The 17,508-nt window shown below is 40.2% G+C and overlaps 1 protein-coding gene across 1 annotated transcript in view; it reads right to left on the minus strand.

Annotated features, from left to right (window-relative positions):
• Positions 1–9,052: 9,052 nt before the first annotated feature.
• The window catches only part of TRMT2B (tRNA methyltransferase 2 homolog B), a 160,343-nt gene continuing 151,887 nt past the window's right edge, over positions 9,053–17,508 (minus strand). Inside the window, 2 exon segments of the mRNA XM_053916914.2 lie at positions 9,053–12,598; positions 13,575–13,736. The gene's annotated coding sequence lies outside the window, so the exon portion shown is untranslated.

Here is a 17,508-nt window from a genome sequence, read left to right on the forward strand (position 1 = left end):
CCATTCTCCATTTCAGACTTACTGAACTGGAAGAATTCCAACCCTTCATATAGGGAGGGTTCTCAGAAAGTGACAGACCTTTTCACATCCATTTTTGCCACTAATCATCCAAACTGAGCAGATGTACAGGCTCCCCTTAACATCCTGCTGATGGTGGATGAAAGGTGGCTGGTTATAAATAAGGCTAATGAAGAGGCTTAGTGCCTCCATCAAGAGATCCCAGTGGGACCCCCAACCCAGCTGGGGCAATTATCTTGACAGAGTCCAACTGGAATGCAAATAGTGGAGCCCTAGTATTCCTAGAACATTATAGAAGGTGTATACTGGAAGGGCTTAAGAGAGGGGTGCCTAAGCAAAAGAGCCTGAATATAATACTGGCAATTCAACAAAAAAAAAATGTAGATCCTTCTGAATTTTTAGAAAAGATCTATCAGGCCTATAGAAAGCACACTGATGCTAACCCACAGGCATCAGAAAATGTGAAGATGGTAAACATGACTTTTATTGGGCAAAGTGCCCTGGATATCAGAAGGAAACTCCAACATTTAGACAGGGCATTGGGAATATATCCCTCCCAGTTGATGGACATATCCTTTAAAGTTTACACAACACCTGGGAAGCTAGGAAGTTGGGATAGGTCACAGTGTTCTTAGAAACAAGGTGCAGGAACCAGAAGGAGAGATGGAACCTGAAAGGAAGGAGGAAAGACCCAGTAGGTTCCAATCAATGTGCCCATTGCAAGGAGGAGAGCTACTGGAGAAGGGAATGCCTGAAAATCAAAAGGAGAAATAAAGAGGATAAAAACCCGTGCTTGAAAATGCTGAAAAGAAAAGAGGAGTCTGATGATGAACGAGGAGGCCCACAGGCTCCCTTGGACATCTCCTGACCTATTACTGTTTCCCCACAGGAGCCCTAGGTACAATTGATGGTGGGGAAAAAGCTAATTGATTTCCTTGTAGATATTCAGTGCTAAATACAAAATTAACCAAGAAAAGTTCAGATGCAGTAATGATTACCAGAGTGTCCAGACAATTTCAAAAACAGGTATTCCTTCAACCTCTAGAATGGCAGCTTGGGGATCAAAAGCTTATGCACACTTTTCTCTGTATGCTAGATAGCCCCATTCCAATGCTGGCCCAAGATTTACTTTGTAAATTGCTTGCACAAATAACTTCCTGAGAAGCAGCAGTTATGTGTAGAGGTCCTACTGGAACATGCTCTTCAACTCTAGGCATTCCTGGCCTGTCCAGAAGGTCCTGGAGGTGAACTCTTCCCACCTGAGATCTATGAGAAGGTTAATCAAACCTTTTGGGGCAACAGAACCCCAGGGAATGTGGTTAACATCTAACCCATAAAATTAACCTAAAAGGGGTGCAGATCCCATGGAAGAAACAGTATTCCCTTAAAAAGGAAGCATTGGAAGGGATTCAGCCAGTATTGCAGAAATTCTTAAAATTGGGACTAATTCAGTTATGGAAGTCTCCCTATAACATTCCCATTTTGCCAGTCAAAAAGCATCACTCAGATGAGTATTGATTTGTACAAGATCTTAAAGCTATAAATGACATTGTTCAGGACATTCATCCTATGGTGTCCAATCCCTACACTCTGTTGTCCATGGTGCCTGACATAGGAAATGGTTTTCAGTTCCAGACTTGAGGGATGCCTTTTTCTACATTCCATACATGTACAGGGTCAACTACTGTTGTTTGAATGGCAGGACCCAGAAACTAAAGCTATGCTCCAATACTGTTGGATCATGTTGCCACAAGGATTTAAGAACTCCCCAACTATATCTGGGGAAGAATTAGCAAAAGACTTAAGGGATATTCAATTGAAATCAGGAGTTATTTTACAATATGTAGGCGACTTATTGATAGCTAGCAGGAAGACTGTTTGTTCAACACCATTACAGTGCTAAATCATTTAGCAAGAAGAGAATATAAAGTATCACCTCACAAAGCCCAGATTTGCAAACAGGAGGTGGCATACCTGGGATTACGACTGAAATAAGGTACTAAGATCTTGATGGTAGATAGAAAACAAGCCATTGATACAATAAAAATCCCAGAGAACTGGAGGCAGCTTCATGGGGATTACAGGGTTCCGCCAAATTTGGATTCCAAACTTTGGACTCATAACAAAACTACTGTATAGTTCCTTGAAAGGACTAGACTCTAAACCTTCTGGATAGACAAGAGATTGTCAGGCAGCATTTGATACCTTAAAGGAAAAGCCGGTTTCAGCTCCCACCCTAGTATTGCCCAATTTACAGGAATCTTTCATATGATACATTCATGAAAGGCAAGGAATTGGACTGGCGGGTACTAACCCAGACTCTGGAAAATATTCCTTGATGCATAGCCTTTCTGTCAAGAAGTTAGATCACATGACAAAGGGATGGCCACCATGCCTCCTGGCAGTGGCAGCTACCTGTGACATCTTACAGGAAGCAGAGAAGCTCACTTTGGGGCAGACTACTATGGTATGCACACCACAATAGGTCCTAATGCTATCATAACAGAAAGAAAGGTATTGGCTGATGGTGGGGCACATGGGAAAATACCAGGCCATTCTGCTGGAAAATCCAAATGTCATCTTGCAGAATACCACAACCTTGAACCCAGACACCCTGCTCCCAGAAACAGATTGAGGCTCATCCCTCCAGCATGACTGCTTAGAAATCATTGACCAAGTTTATTCTAGCAGGCTGGATCTGCTGGACAAGCTGCTGGCAGCACCAGACTGGGAGCTGTATACAGACAGGAGTAGTTTCATAGACAATGGCTAATGGCGAGCTGGGGACACAGTAGTAACCATAGACAAGGTTATAGAAGCCCAAGCCCTTGCACCAGCAACCTCAGCACAAAAGGCTGAACTGATAACCCTCACCAGAGCCTCAATACTGTCCCAGGAAAAGAAGGTTAACATCTACACAGACTCCAAATATGCCTTCATGGTAGTCCATGCCCATGAAGCAATATGGAGAGAGAGAGGACTCAACCAGTGAATCTACCAGACCAGGTTGCCATAATACACTGCCCATGATACCAAAGGGATGGTTCCCAAATGAGCCAGGGAAACCAAACTGCTGATAAAGCAGCAAGACAGGACACTGGAGGGTCACCACACCTGGGAGCTTTGATCCCTTGAGTGGACTTATAAAAATTTAACCCTCCCCCCAATAAAAAAGAACAACACAAATCGTAACAATAAAAAAATTAAACCACATTAAACAAAACGAGATGACAAATGGGCCTGTGAATGGGGGCTCTCTAACACTGACCCTAATTCTATGTGGAAGATCAATACCCATGGTATGATCTTACTCCCTGAAGCTCTAGTGTATCCCATCCTCAGACACCTACATGAAGGGACCCATTATGGAAGGGATGCTTTGATGGACCTCATCAGGCCACATTTGAAGGGCCCTTATTTTCAAAGGGCCATTCAGAGGATTACCCAAGCCTGTCAGATATGTGCCAAAAATAATCCTACAACAGAACATACCCCGGCAGAAAAAGGAGTACAATATAAAGGGTTATGCCCATTTGAAGACTGGCAAGTAGTTTTCTTCTGGGTATTCTGGAGGGGATGGGCTTTGAGCTAGGTGCCTGCCATCCTGCCAAGTTGTGAAGCTTTTCAATAAAAGACCTCTTTCCTTTTCTCACCAAACCTCTTGCTGTGGAATTTGCCTGTGAGTGAGGACAGGAAGCCAGACCCCACTTTCATTCTATAATACAGTTATGGGGGCTAGTTTGTAGACAGGCCAGCAGTCTATAAATTCAGGAAAAAATTGTTGCAGTTTTGAGTACAAAGACTGGAAACTCAGGCAGAATTTCTATTTTGCAGTCCTAAGGAAGAATTCTTTCTTCTTCAGGGTACCTTAGTCTTTCCTCCTAAGACCTTCAAATGATTGGATTAGGCCACATTCATTATGGAGAATAAACTGTTTTATTCAACATCTAATAATTTGAATGTTAATCACATCTAAAAAATACCTTCACAACACATCTAGACTGGTGTTTGACCAAACAACTGGGCACCATGGCCTAGCTATATTGACACATAATAACCATCACAGGGTTGTTTATACTTTTTGGCTACTATGAATAATACAGCTAGTAATATTTGTGTACACATATTTGTGTAAACATGTTTTAAATTCCCTTGGGTATATGCCTACAAATAAAATGCTGGATCATATGGTAACTCCATATAAAATTTTGAAGAATTGCCACACTTTTCTAAAGTGGCTGTACCATTTGACAATACCATTAATAGTGTGTTTCTCCACATCCTCAACAACATTTGTTATCTGTCTTTTCATTGTGGTTTTTGATTTGCATTTCCCTGTTGGCTAAATTGACTGTGTGTGTATGTATGTGTGAGTATAAGGTCATTTGAATACCAGATTGCCACATTCTTTCCTTTATTTCAATACAAATTTATTTGTAAATATTTATAACAGCAATAAGAAATACAAAGATCTCTGTTCTCAGGGAGTAGAGTAGACATTTGTCCTTTGGGAGGTGTTGCTGTCCAGCATTCGAACCCCTTTATTTGGGGGAAATAACATAGGAATCTTGGTAGGAAGAAGATGCCCCTTATAGTCTGGGCACAGGCATATAATGCAGGCTCACTCAATCCAAGGACACATCCTTTGAATTGGGAGCCAATGACCCAAATAAATAGATAATCTTGTCCAATTGAGACAGTCATGAAAATGTGCCTCTTGGTTCTTCCAAAGTGTGGAGTGTAACTGACCTTTGCCCCAGCAGTTGTGTTCTCATTCACCCCAATACTTACTGCTTTGCTCTGAGACCACACTACTCCAAGCCAATAACTGAGCACTGCTGGGATACTAAGTCAGGCCCATTTCTGGAACATATAGGACTATGTGACCTGTGACTTTGGTAACAGGACTCCTCATCAGCTTCACCAAACTTTACTAGCATTGTACCTCAGTCTATGACTTTTCCTATCCATCCTTCTTTCCTTCTTGCATCCATGAAGTTCAGATTTACAGCACAGTCAAACAGCTCACTCAGTTTCCTTCAGTTTCATCCCTATTTTTTCTCACAAGCATTTCCCCAATAAACCTCTTCCATATCTAATCTCAGCTTGGTATCTGATCCTCCAAGGACCTGAGCTATCTCACTAATGGTGCTAGCATTGGCAGTGGTAGTAACTATGGCAGCTGTGTAGCCCTGAGTCTGGTTCTCTAGTCAAAGCTGTGCTTCTGTGAGCTATTCAATATCCTTTCAAGACAAACATTTTCTGCTTAAATTAGCTAGAAATTTCTGTTACTCACAACTATGTACCCATCTAGATTATATGAGGAAGGGACAAAACATTCACTTATGACACAGCATGACATGGGTTATGATAGAATCAGAATCTGTGAGAACACGGAAGGGGTACTGAACCCAGTCTTTTTGAAATCTCAAATGAAATAACTGTATGCTACCTGGAATTGCTAGTCAGCTCTTGTCACTAATTTTATAGACCACCCCAAATTCAAAGGCTCATGATTGTCTTCCCAATTTACCATTCCTTACACAGTAGTTCTCATAGTTACATTCATAGAAGAATCACTGGTGGAGGAGGACTACTTGCAGACTCCAGGGCCTCATCCTCTGAGCAATGAAGATGCTCAGAGAATCATAGTTTGAGAAAAACTGTCCTAAGGATAGCTCTAAAATATGTCCCTAAGATAATTTTATCTATCATCATAGTCTTCATTTCATAAATATTGGCAGCAGTTAACCCCTCTGTGGCCTGGGCCAGAGTTAACACAGACTTAAGAGTCATTCCACAAACAAAGCACTGTCCCTCATGCCCAAACCCTTGATTTCCTAAGGCTGTCCACAAAGAATATCACCTGTAGTTTGCACCCTAGTACAATTCAGTAAGAGTTAAACTATCTGCAAAACTTTCATATTTTTTCTTATGGATCATATTATGTACACTTGGACCTTGAGGAGCTGAACCTTATGACCAAAGGAAGTAAATATTCTCTCAGAGCCAAGAAGAGAAAGGGACTGTACCCTAGGCTGTATGCTGACTCAGTGGATAGGCTAAGAGTAGAAAACAACGGGTAAGATCATGAATCATGTGGCATTACTAGATCACCTCCCCAGCATTCCCGCCTCTCCTTCTTGGCTTTACTACTAAAGGGTTACCAAACCATAAAGAACTTCAGCTCTAATTCTTTTAAAGATGGAGTTACTAGAAGGAGAAGTCAGAACAGGAGGGAAAGTAGGGTAAATTAGGTTGGCAAAATCAGACCCTGAAAAGAGAAATCAAGTAAAGACAAGGTAATGAGAAAACAGCAGGCTAGTTATTGTGCAGTCCTCTTCACTGGGACAGAAATTGAGCCATGCCAAATCTCTCTGACAGCAACGTGGTGTAGTAAAAAGAGCTATGTTGTAGACTTTAGTAAAAAAAAAAAACAAAAAAAAAAAAACAAAAAAAAACCCTGTGGGATTTAATCCTGTGTTGCTTCTAAATTTCTGTGTAAGTTTGGCCCTCTCTGAGATCTTTAAGATTCTTTCTAGCTTAACATCCTGTGATGTCTGTGTGATTAGGCATGTCTAGGCATCCTAGAGTCTTTGATTCTACATGCAGTACTGTGGTTTTATAACTGTCAACCAACAAAACAAGCTAATGACCAAAGTGTCTTAACCAATTTATGTTAGAGATATACACTCACATGTGGAATATAATATATATATATGCATGTTTTGTAATAGCCAAAGATGGACATCAACCAACAGACTGCTTAAAGAAATTCTGGTACATCTCCAATAATTACAAACTACTGTATGTCCATGCAGCCATAAATAAGATATTTATATACTAATATGAAACAGTATTCTATTTATTTATTTATTTATCTGTCTAGCTTTATTTTATTGTTCAAGTACAGTTTTCTGCCTTTTCCCCCCACCCCAGCCCAGTGCCCAGACCACCCCACCTGCCTCCCATTTCCACCACTCCCTGTTATTGTCCATGTGTACTTTATAATTGTTCCTACAAATCCTTCACCATTTTCCCCTGAAATTCCCTCCCCTCTACCCTCTGGTCATTGTCACCCTGTTCTCAACTTCAGTGTCTTTGGTTATATTTTGCTTGTTTCTTTTGTTGATTAGGCTCCTGTTAAAGGTGAGATCATATGGCATCTGTCTTTCAATGCCCGGCTTATATCACTGAGCATAATGCTCTCCAGGTCCATTCATGCTGTCACAAAGCGTAGGAGCTCCTTCTTTCCTTCTGCTACGTAGAATTCCATTATGTAAATGTACCATATTTTTTTCATCCATTCATTTACTGATGGGCACCTAGGTTGCTTCCACCACTTGGCTATTGTAAATTGTGCTTCTATCAACATTGGGGTGCACACGTTCACATGGATTGATGTTGCAGGGTTCTTACGATATAATCCCAGCAGTGGAAATGTCGGGTCAAAATGCAGTTCCATTTTTAGTTTTCTGAGGAAACTCCATACTGTTTTCCATAGTAGTTGCACCAGTCTGAAATCCTACCAATAGTGCACTAGGGTTCCCTTTTCTGCACGACCTTTCCAACACTTGTTTCTTGCTTTCTTTATGATGGCCATTCTGACTGGTGTGAGGTGGTATCTCATTGTGGTTTTAATTTGCATCTCTCTGATAGCTAGCAATACTGAGCATCTTTTCATATGTCTCTGGACCCTCTGTATGGCCTCCTTGGAGAAGTGTCTGTTCAAGTCCTTTACCCATTTTTAAATTGGGTTCCTTGTCTTCTTAGAGTGGAGTCATGTGAGTTCTTTATATATTTTGGAGATTAAAACCTTGTCTGAAGTATCATTGGCAAATATGTTTTCTGATACTCTTGGTTCTCTTTTTATATTAATACTGTTTTCTTTAGCCATGCAGAAGCTTTATATTTTGATGAGATCCCATTTGTTTATTCTTTCCTTTATGTCCCTTGCTATAGGGGATATATCCGTGAAAATACTGCCGCATGAAATATCTGAGATTTCCCTGCCAATGTTCTCCTCTAGGACTTTAGAGATGTCATGACTTACATTTAAGTGTTTTACCCACCTTGAATTTATTTTTCTGTATGGTGTAATTTGGTGATCGAGTTTCATTTTTTGGCATGTACCTGTCCAGTTCTCCCAACACCATTTTTTGAAGAGGCTGTTTTTGCTCCATTTTATGTTCCTGCCTCCGTTGTCAAATATTAATTGACTGTAAAGAGTTGGGTTTATTTCTGGGCTCTCTGTTCTGTTCCATTGGTCTATGTGCCTGTTTTTATGCCAGTACCAGCCTGTTTTGATTACAGTGGCCTTGTAATACAGTTTGATATCAGGCATTGTGATCCCTCCTGCTTTGTTCTTCTTTCTCAAAATTGCTGAGGCTATTCAGGGTTGTTTGTGGTTCCATACAAATTTTTGAAATGTTTGTTCTATATCTGTGAAATATGTCATTGGTATTTTAATAGGGATTGCACCGAATCTATAAATTGCTTTGGGGAGTACAGATATTTTGTTGATATTAATTCCTCCAATCCATGAACATGGTATATGCTTCCACTTATTTCTGTCTCCCTTAATTTTGTTCTTCAGTGTTGTGTAGTTTTCTGAGTACAGGTCTTTTACCTCCTTGGTTAGGTTGATTCCTAGGTACTTTATTTTTCTTGTTGCTATATCAAATGGGATTTTTTTCCTGATTTCTGTTTCTGCAGTTTCATTGTTGGTGTACAGGAATGCCTTTGATTTCTGAGTATTGACTTTGTATCCAGCTGTTTTGCCAAATTCACTTATTACGTCGAGTAGTTTTTTGGTGGAGTCTATAGGATTTTCCATGTACACTATCATGTCATCTGCAAACAGTGACAGTTTCATTTCCTCCTTTCCAATTTGGATGACTTTTATTTCTTTTTCTTGTCTAATTGCTGTGGCTAGGACTTCCAATACTATGTTGAATAGGAGTGGTGAGAGAGGGCATCCTTGTCTTGTTCCTGATCTTAGTGGGAAAGCTCTAAGTTTTTGTCCATTGAGTATGATGTTGGCTGTAGGTCTCTCATATATGGCCTTTATTATGTTGAGGAATGCTCCCTCTATTCCCACTTTGTTGAGGGTTTTTATCATAAATGGGTGCTATACCTTATCAAATGCTTTTTCTACATCTACTGATATGATCAAGTGGTTTTTGTCTTTGCTTTTGTTTATTTGGTGTATTATGCTTATTGATTTACGAATATTGTACCATCCTTGCGTCCCTGGTATGAATCCCACTTGGTCATGGTGTATGATCTTTTTAATGTATTGCTGGATACAGTTTGTCAATATTTTGTTGAGGATTTTAGCATCTATGTTCATCAGTGCTATCGGCCTGAAGCTTTCTTTCTTTGTTGTGTCTTTATCTGGTTGTAGGATGAGGATGATGCTGGCTTCATAAAAAGTGTTTGGGAGTCTTCCACGATTTTGTATTTTTTGCAATAGTCTGTGAAGGGCAGGGGTTAGCTCTTCCTTAAATGCTTTGTAGAATTCTAGTGTGAAACCATCTGGTCCAGTGCTTTTGTGTGTCAGGATTTTTTGATTACTGCTTCAATTTCATCTGCTGTTCTTGCTCTGTTCAGGCTTTCTGCTTCTTCTTCATTGAGTTTTAAAGATTATATTTTTCTAGAAATTTGTCTATTTCATCTAAGTTTTCATATTTCTTGCCATGCGGATCTTTGTAGTAATTTCTTACAATCCTTTGTATTTCTGTGGTATCAGTTGTAATCTTTCCTCTTTCATTTGTGATTGTCTTTATTTGGGTCCTCTCTCTTTTTTTCTTGATACGCCTGCTTAAAGGCTTGTCGATTTTGTTTACCTTTTCAAAGACCCAGCTCCTGGATTTACTGATCCTTAGAATTGTGCATTTAGCCTCTATGTCATTTAATTCTGCTCTGATCTTGGTTATTTCCTTCCTTGTAGTAGCTTTGGGTTGTCTTTGTTGTTGTTCCTCGAGTTCTTGTAGGTGAAGGGTTAGGTTTTTTATTTGAAATGTTTCTATTTTTTGGGGGGGGTAGGCGTGTATTGCTATGAACTTCCCTTCAGGACTGCCTTTGCTGTGTCCCATAAGTTTTGGGTTGTTGTGATTTCATTTTTGTTTGTTTCCAGAAACTTTTTGATTTCTTCTCTGATCTCATTTTTCACCCATTCATTATTTAATAGCATGCTATTCAATCTCCATGTTTTTGAGTGTTTTGAGGTTTTTTCCTTGAGATTTGTTTCTGGTTTCAGTCCCTTGTGGTCAGAGAAAATGCTTGATATGACTTCAATTTTCTTCGATTTGTTGAGGCTTGTTTTGTGTCCTATCATGTGGTCTATCATAGAAAATATTCCATGTGCATTTTAAAAGAATGTATATTTTGCTTTTGGGGGATGAAAGGCTTTCTCTATATATATCAGTTAAGTTCATTTGATCTAAGACATTGTTCAATACTGCAATATTTTTGGTGATATTATGATTGGAAGATCTCTCCATTTTTGATAGTGGGGTGTTAAAGTCCCCTATTATAATTGTGTTGCTGTCAATATCTTTCTTGAAGTCCTCCAAGATTTTCATTAGGTATTTGGGTGCTCCTATGTTGGGTGCATATATATTGACAATGTTTATGTCTTCTTGGTGGACTCTTCCTTTGAGTATTACGAAGTGACCTTCTGGGCCTCTCTTTATGGCCCTATTTTTGAAGTCTATTTTGTCTGATATGAATATTGCTACCACTGCTTTTTTTCCTGTCTGTTTGCTGGAATATTTGTTTCCAGTCTTTCACTTTCAGTCTGTGTAGATCTTTTGTTCTTAGGTGGGTCTCTTGTAGGCAGCATATGTGTGGGTCATGCTTTCTTATCCACTCAGCTGTTCAATGTCTTTTGATTGGAGCATTTAATCCATTTACATTTAAGGTTATTATTGATAGGTACTTATTTATTGCCATTTTTTCATACCTGTGGTCCTCCCTCTCTCCCTCTCCCTCTCTCTCTCTCCCTTCCTTCCTTCCTTCCTTTTCTTATAGCAGTCCCTTTAGCTTGTCTTGCAGAGCTAGTTTGGTGGAGGTGTATTCTTTTAGACTTCTTTTGTCTGGGAAGCTCTTTATTTGGCCTTCTATCTTGATTGAGAGCCTTGCTGAGTAAAGTAGCCCTGGTTGCAGGCCTCTGGTTCTTATTACTTGGAATATTTCTTGCCATTCTCTTCTGGTTGAAGCATTTCCATGGAAAAGTCAGCTGCTAACCTTATCGGGGCTCCCTTGTATGTTACTTCCTGTTTCTCCCTTGCTGCCTTCAAGATTCTTTCTTTGTCTTGGAATTTTGCCATTTTAATTATGATGTGTCTTGCAGTGGGCCTCTTTGGGTTCCTTTTGCTTGGGATTCTCTGTGTTTCCTGGACTTGTGTGACTTTTTCTCTCATCGAATTAGGGAAATTTTTCATCATTACTTCTTCAAACAGGTTTTCTCTCCCTTGCTCTTCATCTTTTCCTTCTGGTACCCCTATTATATGGATATTATTATATTTCACATTGTCCTGCATTTCCCTTAACCTGTGTTCATTCTTTCTGAGCCTCTTTTCCTTTTCTTGCTCTTTCTGGGTGCTTTTTTCTACCTTGTCCTCCTGCTCACTGATCCAATCCTCTGCTTCATTGAGCCTGCTTTTGATTCCTCCTATTCTGTTCTTCAGTTCAGAAATTGTATTCTTCATTTCCTCTTGCCCCTGTTGATAGTTTCTATTTCCTTTTTCAAGTTTCCAGTGAGTTCATTGCAGTTTCTCTGCAGTTTTTGTTAATTCTCTGTGAGCTCATTGAGCTTCCTGATGACCATTGCTTTGAACTCAATATGTGAGTGTTGACTTGCCTCTTTTTCATTCAGCATTCTTTCTGAGGCTTCCTCCTTGCCTTTCATTTCTGGATTATTTGTCTTCCCATTGTTTGTCTGACTCTTCCTGTTGACCTCTGCTTCTTTAATTGATCTGTTCTGACTCCCTGGGTTTATGGTGTGAACTTCTATCATAGTAGACCTGTGAGATTCAGTGGTGAAGTCTCCTTGATCTCCTGAGCTCTCTGTTCTTGGGCTGTCATTTATGTTGGCTCTCTGTGTGTCTTTGGGTTTTGATTGTTGTTGTGTCTTTCTTTGGTGGGTCCTTCCCTCCAGCTGGTTAACTGAGGGTCTCTCCATGCACCACGTCTTGTATTCTGTTGTTCAGGCATGTACAGGTTGTGTTGAAGGTGACTCTTCCATATGTACAAGTTTTTGAGGCTTCTCTCTTGCTCTTGTTCAGTTGTTTGTTATAGGTAATTTCTCCACCATTTAGTTGCATTTCCAGATCTGTCCTGGATTGAGATTAGTGTGACTTCCACTCCCTTCTTCACCTTCTTCCGTTGTTATCTGTTGGTGGTTCCTTTGTTGGTGGGTTTCCTCTTCCAGCAGGTGTACTGGTGTTCACCGCTTCCACTTTGGAAGTTCTCTGGAGTAGCAAAGTGAAATTTGTCTCACTGTTTCTGTTGTTAGGATGGCCCCTGTTTGGGTCTATCTTTGGTCTTTTCACAGCTCCAGGTTTTATTGTCTCACCTGTGGAAAAAGAAGAAAAAAAAAAAGGGAAGGAAGGAAGGAAGAAGTAATAAAAAAGGAAAGGAAGGAAGGAAGAAGGAGTAAAAAAAGAAAGGAAAGAAAGGAAGAAGGATTTAAATATTTTTTAATTAAAAAATAAATAAAAGAAGGTAGGAAGAAGCAATAAAGAAGGAAAGGAAGGAAGGAAGGAAGAGGGGATAAAAACAGAAAGCAGGACAGAAAGGAAGAAGGAATAAAAAAAAAAAAAAAGCCTTCTGCTGGCTTTAAACCAGTCAAGCCAGTTCTGCTGCTCTTCCTGGCTGCATCAGGCTGGGGAGGGTTTGGTTTCAATTTTCTCCCTTCCTGAGCTTCACTCTTTGCTGTTGTCCAGCCTCCAGCCCAGTTCCTCAGTGCCCTTCTGCTCCCCACCTAGGCCTTTAGTCCACCAGTTGCCCTATCCTTGAGGTGCACCAATTAGGGGCAACTCACACACCACCTTCTTGCTCTTTGCTGTCCTAGATGCTAGGGAATCTCAGCACCCCTTCAGGGTAGTTCATCCCCTCCCTGAGTCAAGTCTTTCAGTGACTGCCATCTCCCGGATCCCTGCAGCTCCCCGCTGCGGGACGTTTCCACCTTCCTCCTACAAAGCCAGTGTGCCCTGCAGGGCTCTGGGTGCAGGGGCTAGGGATGTGCTCCATCCCTGATGCTTTGGGCGTGGGCACCTGCAGCATCTGGGCTGTTGATCAGGTGCGTACTGTCCAGGGGCTGTGGGGTTGGGGCACAGGAGGTGGGCGACTGCCGTGGAGAATTCTCCAAACAGCCATGGAGTGTCTCTTTTTGTTTTTGAAAAATTCCTCCTATTCAAGTCCAAAGAAGCACCTGGCCTCTCACCCAAGAATATTGCAGCAGACCCGGTGGGCTCTGGGCCTGAAGCTTCAGCCTCCCTGGTCCCTGCGCTGGTCCCAAGGACCTTATTGTCCTGAAGCACTCTCCTTACCGTCTGATTTTTCAATGTCCTCTATAATTTTTGGTTTCCAATCTTCATATATGCTGGAATACCGTTGGCTGTTCGCTCTGTTCCTCAGATCAGCTAGGCGTTTCACTGGTGTCGAGGGGAAGTGGACTCCGCTCCCACCTATCATGCTGCCATCTTAGTATTCTATATATTAAGTGAAAAAAATAACAATGTGCAGAATAGCATTTATGGTATGTTATAATTTCTATAAAAATGAAGGGGGTACATATACAAATATGTAGAGAATATCTTTGGTGGGGAGGGTGATACACTAGAAACTGGTAACAATGACTGACTCCAGGGAAGGGAAAAGGACAACTATGAATATAGTAGGGAAAATATGTATTCATCTGTTCAAAACATTTATTTATTTTTTTAATTAATTAATTAATTTTTATTCAGTTACAATTGTCTGCATTTTCTCCCCTTCCCTCCACCCCACCCCAGCCAGTCCCACCTCCCTCCCCCACTTCTACCCTCCCCCTTGATTTTGTCCTTGTGTCCTCCACAGTAGCTCCTATAGACCCCTCTCCCCACTATCCCCTCCCCACTCCTCTGTGGCTATTGTTACAATGTTCTTAATTTCAATGTCTCTGGTTATATTTTGTTTGCTTTTTTCTTCAAAACATTTTAAAAAAGAACATTAACCAACCATGTCACAGACCCACCTTTGTCTATGATGTAACAGAACTTAAGTGAACAAAGTTAGGATTGACTTTGTTTCTGAAAGCAGAAAAAAGACTCTAAGGCAATTTCTTGGTTTAGCCTGTCTCAGAAGCGTGTAGGTAGCTATCATGGGTCTCCAGATTGTTTCCTTCCCTCTCTGCCCTCAAGACCAGAAGGTACATCTTGAGAGTTGCTTCAGGAAGCTGATTATCAGAAGAAACTGAAAAGGACAGGGGAAGCTTTTGTTCAGGTGAGGCCTGGAAGAAGAGTGAAGCACCAGCCACTTGTTCACAAAATACCAAGTTAGACACTGTGGCCCTTGAGAAAGAAGATTCCTACTAAGAAGGGCTCAGGTGGCTAACTGGGCCCAATTAAAAAAAAAAAAAAAGCCTAGTAGCCATTTCTGCACAGGGGTCTCTCATGCAAACTTCACTTCAGGGAGAAACCTGTGCTGAATTACCTGTCTCTGTACTGTTTTTCTGCCAGCTGAGCCAGCCCTTATAAAGGAGTTTCAACCAATAGAACTGAGGCTTTCCCTATCCAATCAGAACTGTACAATTATATCACCATCAACATCTTCACTGACCAATCAGAGCAGCTCATTTCTGACCTATCAGGACAGTGCCTTTTGGACCAATCAAACTGCAAGAATTTGAAGTAGGCTTTTCATGAGGCTGAACCAATCAGAGACCAGGGGCAGGGGCTTTTGTCAATATAATCTAGCTCCCCTCTGGCTTAGGGAGTGCACCTACCTTTTCAACTGAAGACTGTGTTTCTCCTGCTGAGCTGAAACAAAGAAGATACCTCACAAGAGCAGGGAAGAGCAGACTGGTACAGAGGCAGAACTGTTTAGCCAGATAGGGCCCTGACCCCAGGGCTGCCTGGCCCCAGAGCCACCTCATAGCCATGCTGTTTTTACAGCCATGCTATATCATTATCGATCTGTTTTACACTGAACAAAGTTTCCTTCTTCACCGCACCCCAAATTAGGGATTCCTGATGGTGTTGAATTAGTGCCAACGACCATGGGTTGGTAATACCTAAAGAGACTTTTTCATTCCTCAAAAAAGTTCCCAGGGTACATGCCCACACAAGAAAGTGAATTTCATTTTATTATCAGTCCCCTAGAACAAGATAAGTTTATTTTTTGTTTTCTAAAATAAATTTGTTGAAAGCTAGTAGCAATATAATAGTACCAAATTTTTGCAATATAAAAAGTACATGGCCAAGAACCAACCATACATAAGTTAGTAAACACATTCAGTGGGTAGAACAATTCATCCTCTATTTAGACTTATTTCATGAAGGATAATCACATGTTAAATTGAGTGAGGAATTATGCTTTGAAATATAAGTTATTAAGCAAAAGTCTAGGGCTTGGTCTTAATATTCTGAATGGGTAAATTTAACATTTTTTTGTGTGAAATGTAACTGATTAGCATTACTATTTTATAAATTGGAATACACTAAAAGATATCTGTAGTTTAAATAATATTAATACCAACATTAATTGAGGGCATGCTATGTGCCAAGTGCTGTTGTAAGTCATTTATGATCTCATTGAGTATTCACAATGCCCTTATGAAATAGGAGCTATGGTCATCTCCAGCTTACAGATGAGGACATTGAAGCACAAAAAATATAAGTGGCTTGTCTAAGCTAGAATAGCTTAGATAATAAGGCTGAGATTTGAACTCAGTAAGTCAGGCTCTGGTGCCTAGGCCCTCATCATTTAAAACAGCAAACAAATTGTGTAGAAAATTCAAATATGGCCTGAAGGGAAATATTAGGAATTGATTTGATGATTTCAAGGATACCAGCCAGAAAGAAGATCTGGATTTGTGAAGTTCATGTCTGAACTACTTTAATAGTCACCTAACTGGTTTCTTTACCTATTTTCCACATCCTATACCTCCCTATCTTATCATGCTTTCTATGATACCTCTATAATCGAACCACTCCTTTGACCAAAATCTACCAAGTGCTTCCTCCTGCCTATCTAATATATCTCAAACTTGAATGTACATTGTACACACCTAGAGAGCTTGGTTAAAATACTGATTTCCTAAGCTGTGACCCAGAAAATTTGACCTAGTAGTTCAGGGTGAGGCCCGGGAATCTGTGTTTTAAGAAAGCTTTGCAAAACACTGGTCTATATAGACAAAGCCCAAACACTTTGTTCTAGCATTGAAGCTGTTTATGACCTGGCACAAACCCACCTAACTCCTAATCTGAATGTTCTCTTCTAGAATCACCATTTTCCTCAAAATTCTCATACAGGAGGTATTTCTAACTCTAAACCTTTACTTACCCTCTCCAACCCAATTGGAATGACATTCCTGCCTTCCTCCTTCCTATCCAAACACTACACATCCTTCAAGGTCAAGCCAAAGTTTCATCTGCTCTCCTTAAGTTCCGCAGCCCAAAAGGGTATTGCTCTTTTTCTGAGCAATTAAGCCTTTACTGCCTTACCCTAATCCTTTTGATATTTAACTGGTTTCAAGAGAATATGCCTTGCTTCCCCAATTAGACTAATGTTTGCCACTAGTCACATATGGCTATTTAAATTTAAACTAATTATGATTAAATATAATTACCATTTCAGTTCCTCAGTCACACTAGCCACATTTCAAGTGCTCAAGAGCCACATGTGTATTGGTCAGAGAAAATAGAGAACATTTACACATTACAAGAAATTCTAATGGACAGCTTGGCAAGAGTGCTGTGGCTGTCACAGCTTTAGCTACCTTCTTACACATTCTTCCTATAACCATAACTTTCTCCAAAGTTAAAGTAAATATGTATTAAGGCCACAAAAAGTGATGGATTTTCTTTTTAAACTCTGATTCCCATTTCCAGTAAAAATAAGGAGTTCAGAAATACGTCTCAAATACACGTATCACTCAGCATTTCTAATCAAGCCTCAAAATACTTGCCTTTTCTTAATTCTCCTCCTCCTTGACCTCTCTGCTGCATTTGGCATTATACAGAGTCAATTTCTTTCTAGTACTCAAAATGCTCTCCTCAAGATGCTATAACAATAAGAATGAGCATCACAACTTATTGAGCTCTTATCACATTCCAGACACTGTGCTAAGTGTTTTACATACCTCAATAGCCATATTAGGTAAATAATATTATTATCAGTATTTTATAGGTAAAGTATCTGAAGTTCAAATATGGTAATTGATTTGTTCAAGGTTTCAGAGCTACTAAGTGGGGTGGTGCTGAATATATAAACCTCTTTTAA

Source organism: Desmodus rotundus, chromosome X, assembly GCF_022682495.2.
Source record: "Desmodus rotundus isolate HL8 chromosome X, HLdesRot8A.1, whole genome shotgun sequence".
NCBI lineage: Eukaryota > Metazoa > Chordata > Mammalia > Chiroptera > Phyllostomidae > Desmodus > Desmodus rotundus.